Genomic DNA, 21,923 nt, shown 5'->3' on the forward strand with positions numbered 1-21,923 from the left:
AGAATGATAGCAAGTAATAAACCACAAGAGAAAATGAGGAAAGTGATTAGGAAAATGTTTAGGGCTAGATAGCTCAGCTGGTAAAGCGCTTGCATGTTAATCCGGAGGTGGGCATTTTCAAGTCGTCCTCTAGTCAATAACTTGTCTTTGTTCTAAAGTTAAACTAGAATAAGTTCACATATTTTGCATGTTCCTGTAGGAATGCAAGACTAATCATAGAGCAACCCTTTCAGTATTTATTCTACTATTCCAGACCAATCATAGAGCAACCCTTTGAGTTTTTAAAAATATACTGCAACCAATGTGGGCCGTTTCTTGAACAATAGAGCGGTGCCTATGATGTGTGAATTTAAGCCATACTGATCTATAACCTTGGCCTTGGGGAACTTGACCGTAAACCCAAAGGTCTGATGGGAAGCATCGATAATTTTCTTGAGATAAACTTCAACTTTAATTTTGTAACTAACCTTCGTTTAGTCAGAATACAGGGACATCTGTTTTAAGAAGATAAGTTGTAAAGTGCTCCTCATCCTGTTTTAAAGGCAGTGTATACTTTTCGTAATTGTCGTAAACCAGTTTCCTTACTTGCTGTATTCCAACATAAACATAAAATAACAAACCTGTGGAAAGTGGGGCCCAATTGGTCAAGAAAGTTGCAAGAAAATAATCAAAGAAAAAAGAACCTTGCAGAATTGTGTGATTTTCAGATGCCCTGTTGAGACTGAATTCTTTTTCAGATTCACTTTTTGGGGTGAAAAAATTACCTCTTTCTAAAAAACTACATTGCTTCAAAGGGGTATCTTTGTATCTTTCTAACAATGTTTTAAAACATTCTATACAGTGTTTCCAACATCAAACGGAGCCTGAAGCCAGAGACGGAGCCTAATGAGCAGGTATTTATAGCATTGCTCTTACCCTCCCTGGGGTTATGGCCGTATGTTCCTGAGTTTGAATTAAGATAGTCAGTCAATTACTTAATTTAATTTCTTGTTTAAAGTTCAATCTTCTCCTCATTTCTCCGAATCTTAAGTGCATCCAAGTTTGATTGACGTTTGGTGCAAAAAACTAAAGAGCAATTATAATACTTTTATAGCTCAAAAGTGGGTGTAATTGACTATTTTTTCCAACCTAATAAACTATGTAGCCCAGGGAGGGTCAAAGAAGAAAAACTCAAGCATCAACTATTCATGACAAACAGCAATGGGAAGATGCTTACAAATATTCCAGAGTTTATCATTGATTTCAAAAATGCTCCATTTCTTGGAATGCAATCGGAACAACTCCCTGTGGACCATGAGCCAGGACCACACTTCCGAGTCCCAAATGTTGATGACAAGCGAGTGAGGACGACGATTCATAAATAGGACCACCGGTTTAAAGAGTATCAGACGATCTCGTTTCAACGGCTGGTATGTAAAAAATGAGACCAATTTCATGGCTCTGCTTACCGTAAGCAAAGAATCGGCGCTTGCGGAAGCAGGGCATTCTGTGCTTACCTCAAGCGTATTTTCTGGGTTAGCAGAGAATTTTGGCTTGTGCCCGTGCGTACTCCATGTTATCACACATTCTACACTTACACTGTTAACGCAGAAATTTGGCGCTCACATGTTAACAGAGAATGGTGGTTGTAAGCGCAGAATCCGGAGGTAAGCAGAGCCAAGAAATTGGGCCCTGCAAACTAGGTGAACATGTGAAACATCATACACACTCTAGCTGCCTACATACCATCACACACATCGCTGCTCGTATGCAATTAAGGTGAATGTGATGCAGTTGGCCATGATGATTATCTGCCATACACAAAGGAAACCGCGCAATCTTCACAAAATGATTGCACGGCATTAAAGAGAGAAGTAATTACCACCTGCATTGCAGAAATATTTGAGCCATATCCCAATAGAACACACTACATTATGGATTATGGAAAGTTTGTATTTATCCCAACTACATGAGTTCAAGTTACAATTGTTTTTCTTTCAACAAGTATGTGAATAATAATAGTAATAATAATAATTATAATAATAATTATAATCATAATAATAATAATAACCTTGTATACAAAAGCGATACAAAGCGCTTATGAAATACAATAGCAACCAAACAAAAAAAAACTACATTGTTTTACAGACAAAACAATGCAATTAACAATGATTCAATCTAGAGTAGCTTAGGATAGAGATGGGTTTTTAATTGGGATTTGAAGGAACTCAGGGAATTGGTTAAATAAACAGACTGAGGAAGACCCAGTTGCAACAAAAGCTTTAGATCCTACATTGGTACGTTGAATACAACAGCTGAAGTGGATCTTAAATAATACAAAGACTGGCGGGTGTGGAGAAGGTTGCAAAGATAAGTGAATTGTTTTTCTGAAGACAAGCAGAGATACTATTCGAAACGTTGAGACCACACCAACTCTTTTCAGAGACAACACTCCTCCCAAAGAGATTAAAGGAACCATTGCCGTGGATCGGTCGAGTTGGTCTTTGAAATGCGTTTGTAACCGTTTTTTATAAAATGCATATGGGTAGAAAGATGTTGTAGAAGTAGAATACAATGATCCACACAAACATGCCTCGAAATTGCGTGGTTTTCCTTTAACCTTGTTGACTAACACGGTCAGCCATTTACGGGAGTCAAAATTGTGACTCCCATAAATGGCCGACCGTGTTAGTTCGCACAGTAAAAGGAAAATCACGCAATTTTGAGGCAAACTTGTGTGGATCATTGTATTCTAGTTTTAGAACATCTTTCCAACCATATGCAATTTATAAAAAACGGTTACAAACGCTTTTTATTGACCAACTCGTCCGATGCAAGGGAACGTTTTCCTATAACACATGGTTGTACTCGCAATAGTTCCCTTGATTTTCCGTACCATGCAAAGCTTCAAACACAACTTACAAGTCAATTCGAACTACAAGCAGACCATTTTTTTTAAACCTTTGATAGTTTCTTCAACAACTCAATGTTGTTTTGAAAACAATTCCTCTTTTCTTTATTTGGGGGTGTGATTTTTGGCGTATATCAACGCTTTAACGCAGTGTTTAAAAAGAGCATCACATCTCTATCCTCCAAAGTGTGACTGAACTCTCTCCCCCCCCCCCCCCCTCTTCTCAGCAAAGTCTGCCATCACACAGTATTCCAAAATGCCAAGCTCACCTGCAAAGATGGATTATTAGTGCGTATGAACCGGAGAAAAACAGCAATTTTATCCGCAGCAGCCACAACTATGGATTTTTTGCACTTTGTGCATGATACCGTTATAATGAGGTTGCTTGGTGGGATGGTGTTCCAATGCCTTGACATTCATACAACCACAACAGAAAAACAAGAAAACACATTCACGTGGGGGAGGGCATACAAGCTGGCTAACCAAGTTAACATCAATATTGAATCAATCCGAACATTAAACAACAATCGATATATCATCTCGGCTCCTCTGTACGGCACACTACAGTGAAAACTCCAGAGAGAAAACAGGGAAGAGGGAAAGTGTTGAGAGAGCGGAAAGCTTCCGTGTCAAAGACTTGATGAGGAGGTAGAATAAGGAGGTACATGTAGAATAAGGAGGTAAAATGGGGAGGTAGAATGAGGAGGTAGTATGAGGAGGAAGAATAAGGAGGTAGAATAAGGAGGTTAAATGAAAAGGTAGATTAAGGAGGTAGTTAGAGGAGGTAGAATGAGGAGGTAGTCTGAGGAGGTAGAATAAGAAGGTAGAATAAGGAGGTAGTTAGAGGAGGTAGAATGAGGAGGTAGTCTGAGGCGGTAGAATAAGAAGGTAGAATAAGGAGGTAGTTAGAGGAGGTAGAATGAGGAGGTAGTCTGAGGAGGTAGTCTGAGGAGGTAGAATAAGAAGGTAGAATAAGGAGGTAAAATGAGGAGGTAGAATAAGGAGGTAGTATGAGGAGGTAGAATGAGGAGGTAGAATAAGAAGGTAGAATAAGGAGGTAAAATGAGGAGGTAGAATAAGGAGGTAGTATGAGGAGGTAGAATGAGGAGGTAGAATAAGAAGGTAGAATAAGGAGGTAAAATAAGGAGGTAGAATAAGGAGGTAGTATGAGGAGGTAGAATGAGGAGGTAGTCTGAGGAGGTAGAATAAGAAGGTAGAATAAGGAGGTAGTTAGAGGAGGTAGTCTGAGGAGGTAGTCTGAGGAGGTAGAATAAGAAGGTAGAATAAGGAGGTAAAATGAGGAGGTAGAATAAGGAGGTAGTATGAGGAGGTAGAATGAGGAGGTAGTCTGAGGAGGTGGAATAAGAAGGTAGAATAAGGAGGTAGTTAGAGGAGGTAGAATGAGGAGGTAGTCTGAGGAGGTAGAATAAGAAGGTAGAATAAGAAGGTAGAATAAGGAGGTAAAATGAGGAGGTAGAATAAGGAGGTAGTATGAGGAGGTCAGTAGAATGAGGAGGTAGAATGAGGAGGTAGAATGAGGAGGTAGACTGTGGTATGCACTGAGTACATTGGCCTGCTCTGGATTCTTGCAAGCAGGACCCAACATTATCCCCTTAAAGCCAGTGGACACTATTGGTAAATGTCAAAGACCAGTCTTCTCACTTGCTGTATCTCAACATATACAAAAAATAACAAACCTGTGAAAACTTGAGCTCATTGGTCGTCGGAGTTGCGAGACAACTATGAAAGAAAAAACACCCTTGTCACACAAAGTTGTGTGCTTTCAGATGCTTGATTTCGAGACCTCAAATTCGTGGAAAATTACTTCTTTCTCGAAAACTTCACTTCAGAGGGAGCCGTTTCTCACAGTGTTTTATACTACCAACCTCTCCCCATTACTCATTACCAAGTAAGGTCTTGTGCTAATAGTTATTTTGAGTAATTACCAATAGTGTCCACTGCCTTTAATAGAGTAATCAATATTATTCACAGATTACTTAGAACTTTTTGCCTTTACACTTGACATTACTACTCATTTTCCTGATCATTTTCCCTGCAAAGTCAGTGTTGAAATTTAGGGCTAAAAACCTATAAGCACAGTGGTTAATGCTGGGTTAGCAGAGAGCCATGTAATATTAACAGTCCAGGGGTGGATTTCACAAAGAGTTAAGACTAGTCTTATCTCGAGTTAGGTTAAGTCACTCGTCCTAACTTAAGACTAGCCGTAAGTTTGTAATATCCCCTACCTAACTCTTTGTGAAATCGACCCAAGTTGATGAGGTTATTGGACTCTTGCAAGCAGGGCCTTATATTATCTCTGTTTAGAGAAGACAATATTTCACAGATTACTTAGGAATTTTTGCCAGTGCACGTAACATTACTACTTATTTTGTCTATAATTATTTGCTTACAAACAGTGTTGACAATTATACCTGTGCACTCCTTTAAAGGGACACACCGGCCAAATTGGGCTATTTGGGCTACAAAATAGACTAACATATGACTTCAACGGTCTTCCAGGAATGAAGAAGAACAGTCCTTAAAAAAAATCATCAAATTTAGCCGTTTTTGAGCATTTTAAGACAAAAACGCAGGTCGCGTGATTGTTCTAACCAAAAAGTGGTACAAACAATCACGTGACCTTCCAGGCTAGTTTTACTTTCAGCCGTCTAAAAGTAACTTACTTAACCAAATTTAAATTTTTTTTTTTACAAAATTATTAACGAATAATTGACGAAAAAGATCATGTATTCAAATTATCGCTACAAAATGTAAATAATGGTGAAAAATCTAACGTAAGATTCACATTCAAAGAGTCCGTGTAACGGAAGCTTGTTATATGGCCGCTTTGGTTTTTTAAAATAATTTTTCGCTAAATACGTGACATTTTGATGATTTTTTTACAGCAACCATGTATAACAACATTATTTGTGATTCTACAGCCCTAAATTGCGTAAACGGTGAGCCGGTGTGTGCCTTTACTTGGTAAAAAACAATTTGAGGGCTGTTGATAGTATAACACATAGTGAGAAACTGCTTCCTCTGAAGCAACATAGTTTTTGAGAAAGAGTTAATTTCTTACTTTCTATTTTTTGAACATTAAAAGACTTCAGGCCTAAAGCCCTTCATTAGGCATCTAAAAGCACTCACAATTGTAGTTTTTTCTATCATTACTTTAAGACCAATTTTGAGCCGAAATTTTCACAGTTGTTATTTGATGCATATGTTGGGAAACACCTGTACAGTAAGAATACTTGTCTTTGACAATGACCAAAGGTGTCCAGTGCCTTTAACATTATAAATAATTTCCCTGGTAATATTTTAGCTTACAGTTATTGTTGAACTTTAGCGCTTACCCTATATAAGCATGAAAAGTAGATTTCTAGGGTAAGAAGGGCCATGTAATATTTACGCTCCAGCTGATGGGGTTATTCTCTATGGGTGTCGTCGTTGGGATTATAGTTAAAGAAAGGCTGAAGGAATGAAGTGCATGTTGTTTTGAGAGAAAGAGAATGAGACAGGAGAGAGGGAAACAAGGCTGACTGATGTGTGGGGGAGAGAGGGAAGCGTAGGTTGATAATTTGTTCACAAGGTTTTTTTGGGGGAAAAAAATTAAACTGTTTGTTTTAAACAGAAAGTCAGCGAGACTGGGTAGTGGGTAGTTGGAAAATTTAAGATGATTTCCACTGAGAGTTAGCGGAGGGATGAAAATTAACTGCAAAAGGAAGTATTTATAACATATGGGGTTTCTTGTTTTATGGTGAATATTTTTCGGATGAGATCCCATGACGATGAAAAATATATCAAGTGATTTTTTTTAACCAGTGAATGCAGATTCAATATTATTAATTATTATAATTTGTCAAAACAACTGGTCACGCAGGACTGTTAAATAACGGTCCACTGTGACACACTGTACACTGTGAATGATTTTTGACAGATGGGGGTGGGGGCTAGGGGCAACTTTTCTTATTAAAATCTATTTAGGGAACATTTTCTAATGCGCAATAACAAGATTTTTTTCTTTCTTCCCTGATACAAATTGAGCATCTATTAAATTGTAGTGATACCCGCTGCTAAAGTACAGGATTTGAACTGCCTCTAGCTATCAGGCAATCGATAGTGGTAAGACATCTGCTGTACAAAAGCGAAAGTCGTGGGTTCGAATCTCATCCGAGAAGTGCGCCTGTGGATTTTGTTCACTCGGGAAAGTACCGAGTATCCATTGCTTTTCACATTACCTAATACAGGTAAAACCAAGTAATAATAATTATTTGTTTGTGGATGGTACTGCTCAATTCTGAAACAATGACATTTAGCGAAGAAAAAAAAAAAACACTGAGAGGGATTTTATTTTCCAAATCGCCCAGTGTCAAGAGAAAAATGTTACAAATATCTAAATGCTACTTTATGATGTATGTATCCACTGCAGTAAAAAATAGGGAAAAGTTCTTTCAGAAGGGGGGAAGGGGATTTCTGTAACATACATCATGAAACACTATTACAGAACAGCAGCTTTTCAGGGTGTATCAATGGGGGGGGGGGTCACTGATGAGTTAGCGCTTGTGTATGTTATTGCATGGTGAGAGCATTGTGCTTGTGGTGTACTATTTTTGAGTCTGCAACGGCAGCTGGAGTTCCATCAAATTCAGGCGGCTGGGGTTTATGTTTTGTAACCAAAGCTATCTCACAGCCTTGAAATCAAGGCTACTCATCTTCTTGGAGGAAGGTCCAACACCCTTTTCTCCACATCTCGTTAAAGGGCACTTCTTCCAAAATGCAATGAAGAGTTAACGACGCACTAATTACTTACAGGTCATTAAACATGCCATTAGTAAAAAGGTCTGATGCATATACCTGAGAGGTTTGCACAGGCGACCATTGAGATAATGAACATAGGGTAATTAAAGAGCTGGTTACAAGACAATGGCAATCATTTGCCTTCAAACTAATCAGTGGAACATTAAGAAGTGCTCACGCTCTTGAGAACAGGTATAATTTCCTCTTTTTTTTTTTTAGATTCAAAGATTTAAGATATTTTAAGCTTGTATGGAATGAACTAACAGTTTAGACTTGGAGATGAGGGGGAGATGATGGCTGATAGAAAATAAAAGGTATTTAGAAAGCCCTTTACAAAAAGGTCAAAGCGCTGTACAAAATACAAAAATACAAAGACAGGGGTTACGAGAACAAAAATGTTTTAAGACGTTTCCTGAAAATGGCGACGTAAGGAGCATTCCTCATGTTGATGGGGATATAGTTCTACAAATGTTGGATCCAAACCATAAGTAATTGTGATCACTAATCAACCAAAAATCCGAACTAGCATCTTCAATGATAGTTATAGTTCTGTTAAAGCTTAATGTTAACGCATAGTTTAATATCACAGACACCAAAGCAGTTATAACCCCTGACCATCCCTGGCCCATCAAAATCCAACTGCATGTGTTTGATTGATTCCGTTGGACTGAGTACTGCACCAAACTGATCCTGCTTTATAACAGATATCAGCCACATCCACCTACATGTAGCATCCAATGGTTTGGGACAGGGGAGGGGTGAATTACCAAAATTAATATGCTGAATTTAGAGCATGAGTGAAGAAGGATCATGGTAACTCGCAAACAGGGAGATGAGGGTTAAATCACCATTATTTCTTTCATGAAAGAAAGACCTACCTGAAAACAGTCTTCTCGTTGTGAGGTCAGACATCCACTGCGCCCCTCTCTCTGAAATGTTACCGTTTCCAAGATGTCCAGTCTGTGAAACAAACATAAGAAACAACAACAATAAATTTGAGGATTAAGTTGGCTAAGTGGTGTCTATCTCTGCTTTTTTAAATTTTATTTCTGTTGACCCTGGTTACGAATCCCACCTGACCTCAGAACAGAGCCTTGTATGTGGATTGGGTTTTCCCCCATTGGGGTTTTCCTCCCACATCTAAAACCACCGAACATTACTTTCTAGCTTCCCATTCATCCTGCTATTGGAGCTAATTTTGCTGTTTGGCTGATAGTAGGATAGTGCATTAATATGGCATTGATTTTGTGCCTTCTGGCAAAGTTTCTTTACAAAGTGCCCAAACATCCCGTCATTCCTTTCAACGCCCTTTCATTTATGATTGTCAACTCAAGCAATGCAAAGTACACAAAGCCTACAACTCAAAAAACACATCCTAACAACAACAAAATTACTCAAATTGATCCAGTCATCAGATTTTTATTCTCCAACCCTTAATAACTTTCAATAAACATCTTTCCACTTCACAGATCACGGGATTTTAATGACAAACAAACCCACCCTTTGACGACTACGTCTCCCCCTAAATGGATTGGATTCATCAAATATTTAATATAGCTGAGGGCGCTCACTGTTTTTCTGGCTAAATGCTCGCCCAAGCAAAAAAGTGCACATGTAACGGATTACCCGCGGCAGAAGAAAATATTACGAGGCTTGCTTTTTATATGCAGTGTGAATCGAAATCCCTGGGGATTGTATAAACAGCTTCAGGCATTGCTCATCGTTTTTTGTCAGTCCTCCCACTAAATTCATTGTAAACACCACAATGTCATATGGGTCAGGTAACATTAGTGCGTAAAAGACCAACTAAATACCTCGACGACGCTGTTAATTTCAGGACATTAGCTCCGCGAAATCTTGGGACGTTATTACCAAAACCTTGGGTCAATATGTTTGTGCTACAAATAAGCGAAGTGAAACTGTTCGTTCTTGCTGCAGAGTAGATGTGAATAATGCAATCTACACAAGCCTGTATCAGGGTTCTGTCTAGGTTGTTTCAAAACTGTGGGGTATTCAACATTTTGTATGTTTGGCGGAAGCACTCTGAATTGAAACTAGCTCTCCGAAATAATTTCTACTTGGTGTTTATACTGGTTTTAAAAGCCCTACTCTACTATCTACCTTTGTTCTTTGTGGTTTTCTCTTGATTGATGAAAAAAAAAAAAAAAAAATCTGCATTTTGTTTCAGGTCTTTTAATTGCATTTGACTGAAAAAAAATATATGTCTCTCTCACAGTTATCCAAAGTGATTCGATCAAATGGCGATTGCCCCGTAACTAAACTGAGCGTAACTTTCTGAACACCATATTTATTGTTATTATGTACAACTTGTGTTGTTTAGTTTGATGACAAAGGGTCAGTGTATATTATCTGTATATAAAGAGCGTTTTGCATTCTATGAAAGGCCTATCACAAGGACATTATAAATGCAGCTTTTCTATTCACCCGAGAATTTGATCTCAAAGGCTATAAAATATACAATTATTAGCTGTGGTCATTGAGCCAAGTCAAATTGATACTGAAACCAATATTTCCTCCCAAGGGAGTTGAACCCTAGACCCGCTAATCTGGCTATAGCCATAATGATCATCACTCCATGGTCAAAGTCATTAATTTATTATCCATAAAACGCAAAGTGTTGTGTGGAAAGCTCAGTGGAAAAAAAATCTAGTGTTTTATATTAAAAAAAATTATCCAGTCAGTTTCCCTTGTGGAATATTACTTGATATCTGAAATAAAAAGTTGCATCCCCTTAAGGTTATCCCGGGCTTTCACTTCCCAGGTTGTAGCATCAACTTCACGGCAGTTAATTGGCAGCTTCTGCCTGGCACCCCCAAAACAAAGATATTGACAAAATAGGGAGACCACTAACATAGGGCTAGATAGCTCAGTTGGTAGAGTACCGGCACATTACTCTGGAGGTCGTTGGTTCACATTCCGCTTTAGTTAATTTGTCTTTGGTAAACCCCAAATCATTTAAAATTTACCCAGTCAGTTTCCCATGTGGGTTATTGTTTGATATTCAAAAAAAGATAGTACAGTACATGTATGTGATGGAGGTATAAGAAAATTCTGAGTGATCATCAAGTTAATACAACATTAAAGACAGTGGACACTATTGGTAATTGTCAAAGACTAGTATTCTCACTTGGTGTATCTCAACATATGCATAAAATAACAAACCTGTGAAAATTTGAGCTCAATCGGTCGTTGAATTTGCGAGATAATAATGAAAGAAAAAACACCCTTGTCACACGACGTTGTGTGCTTTCTGATGCTTGATTTCGAGACCTCACATTCTAAACTTGAGGTCTCGAAATCAAATTCATGGAAAATTACTTTTTTTTTGAAAACTATGTCATTTCAGAGGAAGCTGATCCTCACAATGTTTTATACCATCAATCTCTTCCCATTACTCGTAATCAAGAAAGGTTTTATGATGATAATAGTTTCCACAGCCTTTAAAGCATTTATTACAAGAAGATATAAATCAAATTTATAGACACAAGCGTAAAGTACAGTGGGTGCATTTACTACATGTAGGCTAGAATTGAAAAGACTGCTGATTGTGGGGACAAACAACATTCGCAGATTTCTTGGACCTTGACATCATCAGCTTATCAAACTTATGTACTGTAGAATACATGAACCATAATCAAGGGAGATTCAGGTCTTGGTCTATGATCTTTGAGGTCAAGTAAACATTTCAATTTAAAACAAAAAATATCAATGTTTTTTCTTAGAAGGCAGGTTGTTAGAGACCATGGTATCCTCACTTGGTGTATCCCAACATATACATAAAATAACAAACATGTCAATATTTTAGCTCAATTGCTCATCAAAGTTGGAAGAGTTCATAATGAAAGAAAAACACCCTTTGTTGCATTGAGTTGTGATGCCTGAGAAAGGCTTCATGCCCGAAGCCTTTATAAGATTCAATTGTTTGGGTGAAAAATTACCTCTTTCTCTACTTCAAAATGAGATTGTAAAGAAAGATTTTATGAGATGAAGCAAACATACTACAACACCTTAAAGGGTGTATGTAACTTTTGTAGGACAAAAAACACAATGTCCACAGATTTACACTAAACTTACACAGTTTGAAGATAATGATACATGTAGTAGAAATCTTCCCTGAAAATATTACGTGCTGAGGTGCTGTAGTTTAGGGGAAATGAGTAAAACAATGTCATGAAAATTATTTTAAGCATTTACAAACGTATTTTTATGACATTGTTTTACTCATTTCTCAAAAACTACAGCACCTCAGTAAGTAATATTTGAAGGGAAGCTTTCCACTATCATTATCTTCAAACCCTGTAAGTTTAATTTAAATCTATGTACATTTTGAAAAGGTACCCAAATCCTTTAAAGGGGATACAAGGTGAGGGGTGCATATTGCTGCCACAAAAAGTGAGGTTCTCTTTGCGACAAGTGGATACTGGTCCAAGCGAAGATTTCAAAGATGAAATTCAAAAGTAGAGACTATATTTGATAAAATGAAGTCGTTCACAAACAGTGGGGCGAACCCCTTCTGTTAACGACAAGATACTGGTCCAAGTGAAGATTTCAAAGATGAATTACAAAAGTAGAGACTCTATAATTGATAAAATGAAGTTGTTCACAAACAGTGGGGCAAACTCCTTCTGTTTACGACAAGTGTGAACTGGTCCAAGTGAAAATTTCACAGATGAGTTTCAAAAGTAGAGACTCTATATTTGATAAAATGAAGTTGTTTGACAGTCAGTTTCAATAAGACCAAATGGAGATACAACGTTCAAGTAGTGAAAATATTCCAGTGAAACTATACAGTGAAATTTGAGATTGAAAGTTAAAAACTTCAGGTAATTGCAGATCCTATCTTCAAGACTTCAAATTATTTACACTTGGTCCTAATATAAAAAGCCAGCAGTTTAATCAAAACTACCAAAACTACCTCACCTGAAACTAAACCAGATACCCGATGCTGTCCTTTAAAAACTGTCTCCAATGAAGTTCCTTCACCACCAGTCTGAAATAAACAGTTTAAGCCTACCTTCCTTGAACCATAGAGCAAGTTGCTACAGCATACCTGAAGGAAACCCTTCAAAAGGGAAGGGAAGGCCAGGTTCTTTTGTTGGACAACGGAGGGCTTGTCAGTTACTCTACTCTACACTTACTACTACTAGTCACTAGTTCAATACACTCCTACAAGGCTCAAAGCCTTCGCTTGGACAATTAAAGTCAGCTTAAAATCAAACCCCTCACAAGTGATCCATGACCACTATCTTCTGTTGAGTGGACAATAGAATTAATCACATCAATGATCTATCTCAATTAAAGGTGTAATTAAAATCCGTCCGAGGATTAAAATTCCACTACATTGAGCTCCTTGATGAATAATTTAACTCTGGTAATTACACAAAGGGCATCAATGTTGTTAATTACAGCTGTCAACAAATGTTTATTAGATTGTCACTAGTGCCCCTTAACCCATAAACTATTTGATGGTGACATAAAGCAACCAAAAAATAAACTTATATGAAGGAAAACAGTTACTTTGTGAAAGTTTTGAAGAAGACATTCAATTCCTTTGTAGATTACATTGTGTCTTGGATCTTGCATTTTCTGCTGTATGATGCATGGATTTTTGAAGTTATTTGAGGCCCCAAAATAACCCACAACACCCACATCAATTGCAGTGGTGCCCTGTGCTTTTGCTGTGGTGCCCTTTCCAAAGTTCCAATGCCCCTTACCACAGGAAAATTTCTGTGCCCCTTCAAGATCACAATTCAATGCCGAATATGAATGTATTTTTTGGAACAGACCATGAGTAATTACCCATACAGGACAAAAGCTTTTCAGCAAATTTTATTAAAACTAAGTTCAGAACAGGCTCTTGCATAGCAACCTCCCGATCATCAAAGACTGCTCTCCTTGTGTCATATATACGACCCTATTAAGCTCAGGAATATTACGTAACTGTGAAAAAGCTTGCCCATTATCCATGTAACCTAGCAACACTAGAGATAGTCAGAAGAATTTCAAATTAGTCAGAAGAATTTCAAATTATGTATTCACTTGTGGCCAAGCAAGTCAATATACCAGACATTATTCAGATCTTACTGGCAAACAGCTTATTAAAAGGTTCATCCCCTGTAAAACCATAAAGTGGTCGGCAGTAATTAAGAAGTTTTATCACCATCTGATTTCGAATGAATTTGGAAATGTTAGAAAAAATAACAAAAAGTAACCAAAAAAATGTTGTATGCCCGGAAAAATGATGGAACAAAAAGTTAGAGGAGAAAGAGCACATGTGCAACTAAAGGGAAAAAATGTGTTTCAGGAAAAAACTGGGCGTGAAAATTTGATTGGTTTTCTGCAATTCACAAGTAATTATAGGAAAGTAAAATTCTGCATGGGAATCAGAAACATGTCTTTCGGGTAATTGTAGCAGAACAACTAAAACATTTAAAATCAATTGTTTTCTCAGGAACCATTTTCATACAGCCTTTTGGTACTGGATTTTTTTTTAGTGTGCCTGGAAAAAGGGCGTAGAGTCTCACGCACGTCTTCCAAAAACATGATTTTATGATGTTTTACAAAATGTGTTTATTGCTGAATAAAACATCAAGTAAGCTCAGATCTACAATGTACACCAATAATGTCGCCATAAAACAAACTGCTTATCTATACTCATCTATTACTCGCAAGACATTCCGGCGTCGTCTGAAAAAAACCTTTACTCTGTACATAGAAACACAGACCCATTTGTTAACATTAAGTCTTCACAGGCTACAAGTTCTGATGAAGAAAAATCACCACAGATGAGAATATATTCAGAGTGAAATATGCGTTGCTGATCATAAAACATGCGCACAGTTATTTCAGCGAGAACATCCAGGCACCCCCCCCTAAAACCAATTATTTTGTTCAGGAAATCAAACACTTTTTTAAAACACTGTCAACAACTCATGCGTTGGATTTGTCGGTTTAGGCGTAGAATCTTATTTTAAAACATCACAACTGTGTCACCGTGGTCATTTATCATGGACATGAATTGCATAAACATACCCGCTATTCCTAGAAGATTAATGACTCTCGGGGAAGGAAAGCGGGCAATAAACGATTCTCTGATCTTAACTTAGGAAGCAGACAACATCTTTGAAAGCTCCGCCAGTTTTTTTTTAGCTTATCAAACGTTGCATCATACAACCTCCGTAGATTTGAAGGTCTCATTACAGCAGAGTGGTGGCTCGTTAGTAAGGGGTGGCGTACAAGAGTAAAGGGCAAATACCTGTGTAGAGACATGGGGATCCGGACTACACCTTAGGGTTCAAGAAATATTTGATTCTGTCGACTCTGACTTCTGACTATTAATTGACGTCTCCTGTCATGCCAAATGAAGAAAGAACTGAACTGAATTGATGTAATTTAGGTGTGGGTGGATGAGACTGCAGGTACATCAATTCTGTTCGTTTTCAAAAATCATTAGTTAAGTGTTCGACCTTTGGTCCGCTGGCCAAGTAGCAGTTAACACTACAAAGGAGCAGTAAAAAGACTCGCCTGGGCCCTGCTTGCCCAAAATGGCAGTTAACACAAAGGACCAAGCAAGTCTCAAAGTGGTCTTACTGTTAATACACCAGGCATATATTTAAATGGAGGCCAAGGAACCGCCCCATTAACCTGGTCTTGGCCTCTGCAAAATGAAAATGGCCTTGCCCTCACAAAGATGAAAATACAGACCTGACACACAAAAGGACCGACAACAACTTTCTCGAAGTGGTCCTGTGAAGTCCATTGCTGCCCACACCCATCTGTAAATCAGTGGTCGCACAAGATTGTTCCCGCGGCTTCAAATTTAAACCTCATACAAATCACAATGACAAAGAGAAACCTTTAGACAAATTGGATATTGTAGCATTCTATGTATGGCTTCATACAACAATTTAGTGAACAAAAACATTCAAAGGAAAACTCCCAGCCTGCATTGGGCTTTAAAAGGGTAACTCTTCTTTCTCTCCCCAATGATTCTGATAGTAATTGGAACTTTCATAAATAGAGGGAAAGTTTGATATAAAGGAAAATCTAACAAGGACAAAACGAACCACCACCCCTCCATCATAGTAAACAACCGTTGTGATCTTGATATGTTCTGGATTAGAGGGGGCAACAAGGGGACAACAACTTCTAGACATAAATCTTCCCATACTAAGACTTCAATCCATGGAGGCACTATCACTGTGCAGAGACACAAGTCATAAATACTAATTGAAAAAGGAGGGGAGCGTTCAATTCCATTTATTCCCCGGTGTCTGTAACTCAAAGCCTTTGCGCGATTATTTCTCTCCTACGCTGACAAAATCTTACGATGTTGGTTAACAAATGTCACTCTGCAAATATGTGATTCATTCGCGACCTGGATAAAAACGAAGAAGGAGGTCTGATCATAGAAAGACCTTTTTATTGGTCTTAAAGGGTCTGGGTACTCCTTTTAGGACACTAAACAATGTCCACAGATTTACATTAAACTTACGCGGTTTAAAGATAATGATGGTAGAAAGCTTCCCATGAAATTTTATTTGATGAGGTGCTCTTATAGTTTTTGAGAAATGAGCAAAACGTTATGGAGAAAAAAAAATTCGCCTCAGGAGACGAAAATTATTTTAGCATCAGATTTACCAGAATATCGTAGTACTGCAGTATACAATGTGACTCTCCTGAAACATCACTTAATTTTCTCAAAAACTTGACGACTTACGAAGCTGAAACTTCTTCAGGTAAAATAGTCATTTCACAGTGAGTAGGGATTCATGTCATGGCCAAAAAACCTTGATCTGCAAAAGATATCAAAACCCTTTAAAGGAAGACCAGTTGTAGAGGTTGGGACTCCGGTATGGGAAAGTACTCCAAACATCACAAAAAGCTCATCTGGAAAAACCCAATACTCTGTACACAGTGGTTGGTAGTACGCTGAAGTGGCCGGTAAGCACGGACATTTTGTGCTCGAGTCAATATTGCTCCGGGGATGGATACATTTTCCTCATGAGGAGCAAACACAAAGAGAAAAGGAAAACACAGTGGTATTTCTCTCTTTGTTTAGATTGTGGAGTTTGGAGGAAGGAAGGGAAATATCTGCAGAAGGACTTTCGTTTGGTTTTTATTAAGGAGGGGTGGGGTTGTGAAGGAGAAGGAGCTATTGACCACGTAACCTTTATATAGAAAAAGAGTGATCTTGTACGATCCATGGCATTTCCAGGCAGGCAAAAATACTACACTAATCATGTGGGAAATTTAACATTTTGTATTACAATATACATTCAAGAGTATGACAAAATTTAACCAATATAGAAAAGTTTGCGGTAACACCATGTAAAGACTATCTCTGAGTTGGGGTGGTTCTGAAAAGAACCGTTGGTTTCAACTCGACGTTTCCATCAGTATGCTTTGATCGTCTTCTCGAGAAAGCTGAAAATTTAACCAGTTACACATTATAGATATCTTTTTTAAATATTAAAAAGTCATCTCGGGGCAAAATATTGTTCTTTGCATGTTTTATTGCATGCCTGACAAAAGATCGTGGAACCTTCCGTCCTTGCACTCGACACATCTGATGCATTATGCATCAACGAGTACCCAAGTAGCTTTTCACTACCGAATCAGAGTTAATATTTGCAATATTGCTGCCATAAGATTGCAGTGAACTTTAGCAAAACAAACTGTAGTTGCCTTCAAAGGCAGAGTGTAGTACTACACAGACATTTGTACTCTTTTTATAGTATCTAAATGCACAAAATCATTACATGTCAGGAACTAGCAACAAAACAAAACTATATCATTTTGTTAAATTCTATAAAATTTAACAGTATAAGATAAGATAAGATAAGATAAGAACTTTATCATCCCACACTGGGGAAATTAAAACTGGCCATGATTTAAACAGTACAGACAAAAAGGCTTAACATTATTTAACAACAAACAGATAGATACAAATATTAATTAAGAATATCAGGTATAAAAATATGTATCTAGCATGGATTAATTTTTTTTATAGACACTGCTGATCTTAATTTGTAGCAAGTTTTTTTCAATGAATTTTAAATGTTTATAAATTCACTTAACAATAAGGACAAATATTCAAATGAAAAGGAGCAGGAATTCTTAAAGAATGACTTGCAGTTTGATCAAATATCACTTTTAAGAAATATCATCCATAGTTTTATTGCTTTTTAACGTTATCTTATCTCTATCCAAGCGATAAGAATATTCGTATCAAAAGTCTAGACCACAAAGCAAAATAAAATCTACAGGAAGAACGATGTTGGAGTATAACGTCACGTCGCTCGCCAGTGGCAATCTAGAATTCACACTGTCTTATCTCATTTCAGCGCTTTCAAACAAACTGTATTATTAGTTTAATAATTTCATCGCAGAAATCAGTACAAAAACGCTTTGATTTTATTATCAAAAGCTCCGGGGGGAAGAGAGCCTAGTGGTCAAATTAAATACGTGAGTCATCTCCTTTTTTCTTCATCAGTTTTTGTCATGTGTGTGATTTTTTTATGATTTTTTTATAAAGATGAAATTATACATGGGATTCTTTATCATACCCAATATCTCCAGGTATGGGGCAATATTCAATTATTGCCATTTTCAATTTTTTATTTCTTACTTTTAAGAGCCTATTTAATACTCAGAGACAACGTGGCCACAAGCGGCTTATACCAAGATACCCATAGCGACCAGCAGCAAACAGCTGCAAGATTTGACCTACTTTCATTTTGACAAAGAGGTCAAAGCAAAGGTCAAGTTCGGATAATGAAACTTTCCTATGTTTCCTATGTTAACATTGCACCCCAATGTCTAAAATCAAAATTGATTTTCTGTGTCATAATATTTTTCGATGACATTTTTTAATACTTTTTCCAAAAAAAAAAAGATTCAATATATGAACATTATTTTTAGCGATGTCTGGGCATTTTGCAATTATTATACAGAATAATAAAATTTTAAAAAAATATTATAAAACGCTCTAGAGAAAACTGTTCACTGCTTTAAAAAAAAAAAAAAAATTATCTCTAAAGGGTTAAGTGAACAATCCACTGCAAACATATCAGAGAAGTCAATGTAGTTCACTCCTCAACATGAAGAAGTACAGCTACATTTGACATAATGTGCAACCTGGGAAGGGGAGCCCTTCTACCCGCAGTACAATACATTTTACAGTAATTGACCGGCCACGTTAAAAGGATTCAAGTTTGATTGAGCGGCACGACAACTACAATCATAGAGGGAGGGATGAGATTATTTCATAAAATCACATGAAAAGATTGCAAAGCAGATAATTGCCCATTAGAATGAGACACGGATAAAGAATTTTACGCTTAGCGTTGCATGAAGAAAGAAAGTCCGTGAATAAAGAGTAAAGAGTAAAGCAACCCCCGTTACTCCTCCGAAAAGACTGTTTGCCAGAGGGCTTGATGTTGAAGTACATCATGAGGATTGTTTGACGAATTACCGTTTCATTGGCTAAGGAACAATATTCAAATTTACCAGACGGATTAAACCCCTGGGGCTTATTGGTTACCTGTTATTCATGACAGTCTTGATTGGCTGGCAGGCAATATGTAAATGTGATTTGAGCGGGGAACTTGCTTCCCCTTATGTTAGATTTCCTTCGGACAGGAAGCCTGGTGGAATTTCTTTTTGTTTTTTAATTATTGGGGATGACTGGGCAATATATAAATAAGCCTTCGAGAAATATATATTCAAATACCCTTGTCTAGAACTGAAAAGATTTGTATTATTATTGTAATTTTGTTTTCTCTTTTAACCTTTGTCTTGCGACTTTGAATGTGTTTTGGTAATGTAGTAAATGGAGAAGGGACTTTTGTGCTTTTAGATGAACAATTTAACTAATAGCATTGAATAAAAGTCAGTTGTTGGTACTTTCTACAAGGCATATTTGCATAGTTTATTCAAAAGGTTTCATCTCCCTATTGGCTCGTTGCCCCAAACCCCAACTATCACTTTTTGTGGGAATGTCATAATTTATTCATGACCAGACATCTCCCAATTGGCCAATTGTAATTCCCCTTGCAATGAGGTTATAATTTATTCATAACAATGGGATCTCCCTATTGGCCAGCTAGTAATAAAATGCTCAAAATAAACATGGACTGTTATTGGCGGCTTTAGTCCACTCAACTGGATGTTATTATGATGACACAGGATTGTGTTTCTCCCGGATTGCAAAGGGGTAAATTATATTTAAATGAGCCTCCAGGCGTCCTTTTATACCCGCCCCCTCGGGACCGGTCCATTAAAGAAAGGGTCATTATTTAATCATGAAGTGATTCCAGAAACTATCGCGCCATACCATGCTTGAGTAACGCGCAGTTATAGCCAAACTTTATCATCGGTGACGCAATTCAGTTTGCTGGGAGGGAGGAGCGTTGGGTTGAGGGGGGGGGGGATACATCAAATCCAAGGCTGAGGTTCATTAGAGGACAATGTGAGAGTATTTATTGAAGTGATTGCTTGAGTAACGGGCAGTTATAGCCAAACTTTATCATCGGTGGTGACGCAATTCAGTTTGTTGGGAGGGAGGAGCGTTGGGTTTGGGGGGGGGGGGAGGGGATACAGCAAGCTCAAGGCTAGAGTTTATTAGAGGGCAATGTGAGAGTATTTACCTTAACTAATTGCTCAATCAGACGTACATGTAGATCGTACTCAAATTGTAATAGAATCACTTCTTAGTGACAGCTCTACATGAAATTATTGATAAAATTGAGTGTTGCAATTCTCACTTCATGAACAAAGTAACAATAATCTTGGTTGAGTTGATAACGAAGAACTCATTACCATCACATCTTTGCCATGCAAAAAAATTGTGATAGTCACTTCTTAGTGACAGCTCTAAGTGCAAATTATTGAGAATTAAGTGTTGCAATTCTTACTTCATGAACAATGTAACTATGTAACAATAATTTTGGTTGAGTTGATAACGAAGAACTCATTACCATCACATCTTTGCAATGCAAAAATTTTTTTATAGTCACTTCTTAGTGACAGCTCTAAGTGAAAATTCTTGAGAGTGTTGAAATTCTTACTTCATGAACAATGTAACAATAATCCTGGTCCAATTGATAACGGGGAGAGGAACTCATTACTATCACATCTTTGCCATGCATAAGACTTGGACAATTCAAGCAACTACTCAAATATACCGAAATACTTGACTGTTTTTATCTGACCACACACTGGAACATCTTGAGTTTGGACTTTTGGTCGCATCTTCTGTAGGCGTCTTGTGACCTTAGCAAACAGGCGCCTCATATAAATGCTGATACGTTACGTATTGACAATGCGCACTTACAACAGAGCTGAAGCAAATCTGAATAAGTTTTTGGCAAGCTCTGCAGTGAAAGATGAAATACTTTCATACTTGTCAAGAATTTAATGTTGTTTCCACTTAAAAACAGATTTTACAAGCTTTGATATTTTTTTTGACATCATTTTTTTGGGTCAGGCTGTTTTAGGTAAAATACTCCCCATCCTTCAACATAAGTCAATCATGGTGCCATTTTAACACAGATTTAAAAAAACGATTTTACAAGCTTTGATAATTTGTTGGACATAAAAGATCCTGTTTAGCTAACATACTCCCCATCCTTCAATGTAAGTCAATCACAGCGCCATTTTAACAAAAGGTCATTAACCTTATGTAGTCACAGAGATGAAATTCATATTTTAAATTAACTAATGATCACAAGCATATGTTTTCTTTTTAACAAAGCGTATGATTCACAACACTCTTCAGTATGAAATTGAGGTTTAAATTATGCAAACCAGCGTGTATATACAGCTTTGTATAATAAACAAGAACTGTGCGTGTACATGTATACCTGCGAAACGTGTTCGAACATAAGATTAAATAAACCTTTTACAAAAAAAGAAGATATAACTACGTGTTTGTGAACTGGGCCGCTCTGATGGGACGTTTTGCGGTGCATTTGACTTCAGGCTATGAAACCAACCTGGCTTATTGTGCATGTATCACAGGTTAGCCCAGTAAAAAAAATCAAGGCAGTATTAATAACACTCAGGCTGCACGGTGGTTTTATCTTACAGTATAGATCCTTATAATGTGCCATAGTGTGGGAGTGAAACGATGGCTTTGATGGCAGGGCATGCTATCGCAGGATATCACTACACAGCAGCTAATTCAGCCAATGATCATGAACGTTATACT

General features: G+C 37.4%; 1 protein-coding gene across 6 annotated transcripts in view; it reads right to left on the reverse strand.

Moving 5' to 3' along the window:
* Positions 1 to 21,923, reverse strand: part of LOC139937048 (thrombospondin type-1 domain-containing protein 7A-like) — a 228,683-nt gene that overhangs the window by 151,944 nt on the left and 54,816 nt on the right. For 5 of the 6 annotated variants that reach the window (XM_071932020.1, XM_071932016.1, XM_071932019.1 and 2 more), the window contains one exon: positions 8,569 to 8,650. The gene's annotated coding sequence lies outside the window, so the exon portion shown is untranslated. Of the gene's footprint in view, positions 1 to 8,568; positions 8,651 to 12,631; positions 12,755 to 21,923 lie in introns of those variants that run through there. The other variant, XM_071932022.1, reaches the window with a different exon arrangement.

Source organism: Asterias amurensis, chromosome 5, assembly GCF_032118995.1.
Source record: "Asterias amurensis chromosome 5, ASM3211899v1".
In the NCBI taxonomy this organism is placed as follows: Eukaryota; Metazoa; Echinodermata; class Asteroidea; order Forcipulatida; family Asteriidae; genus Asterias; species Asterias amurensis.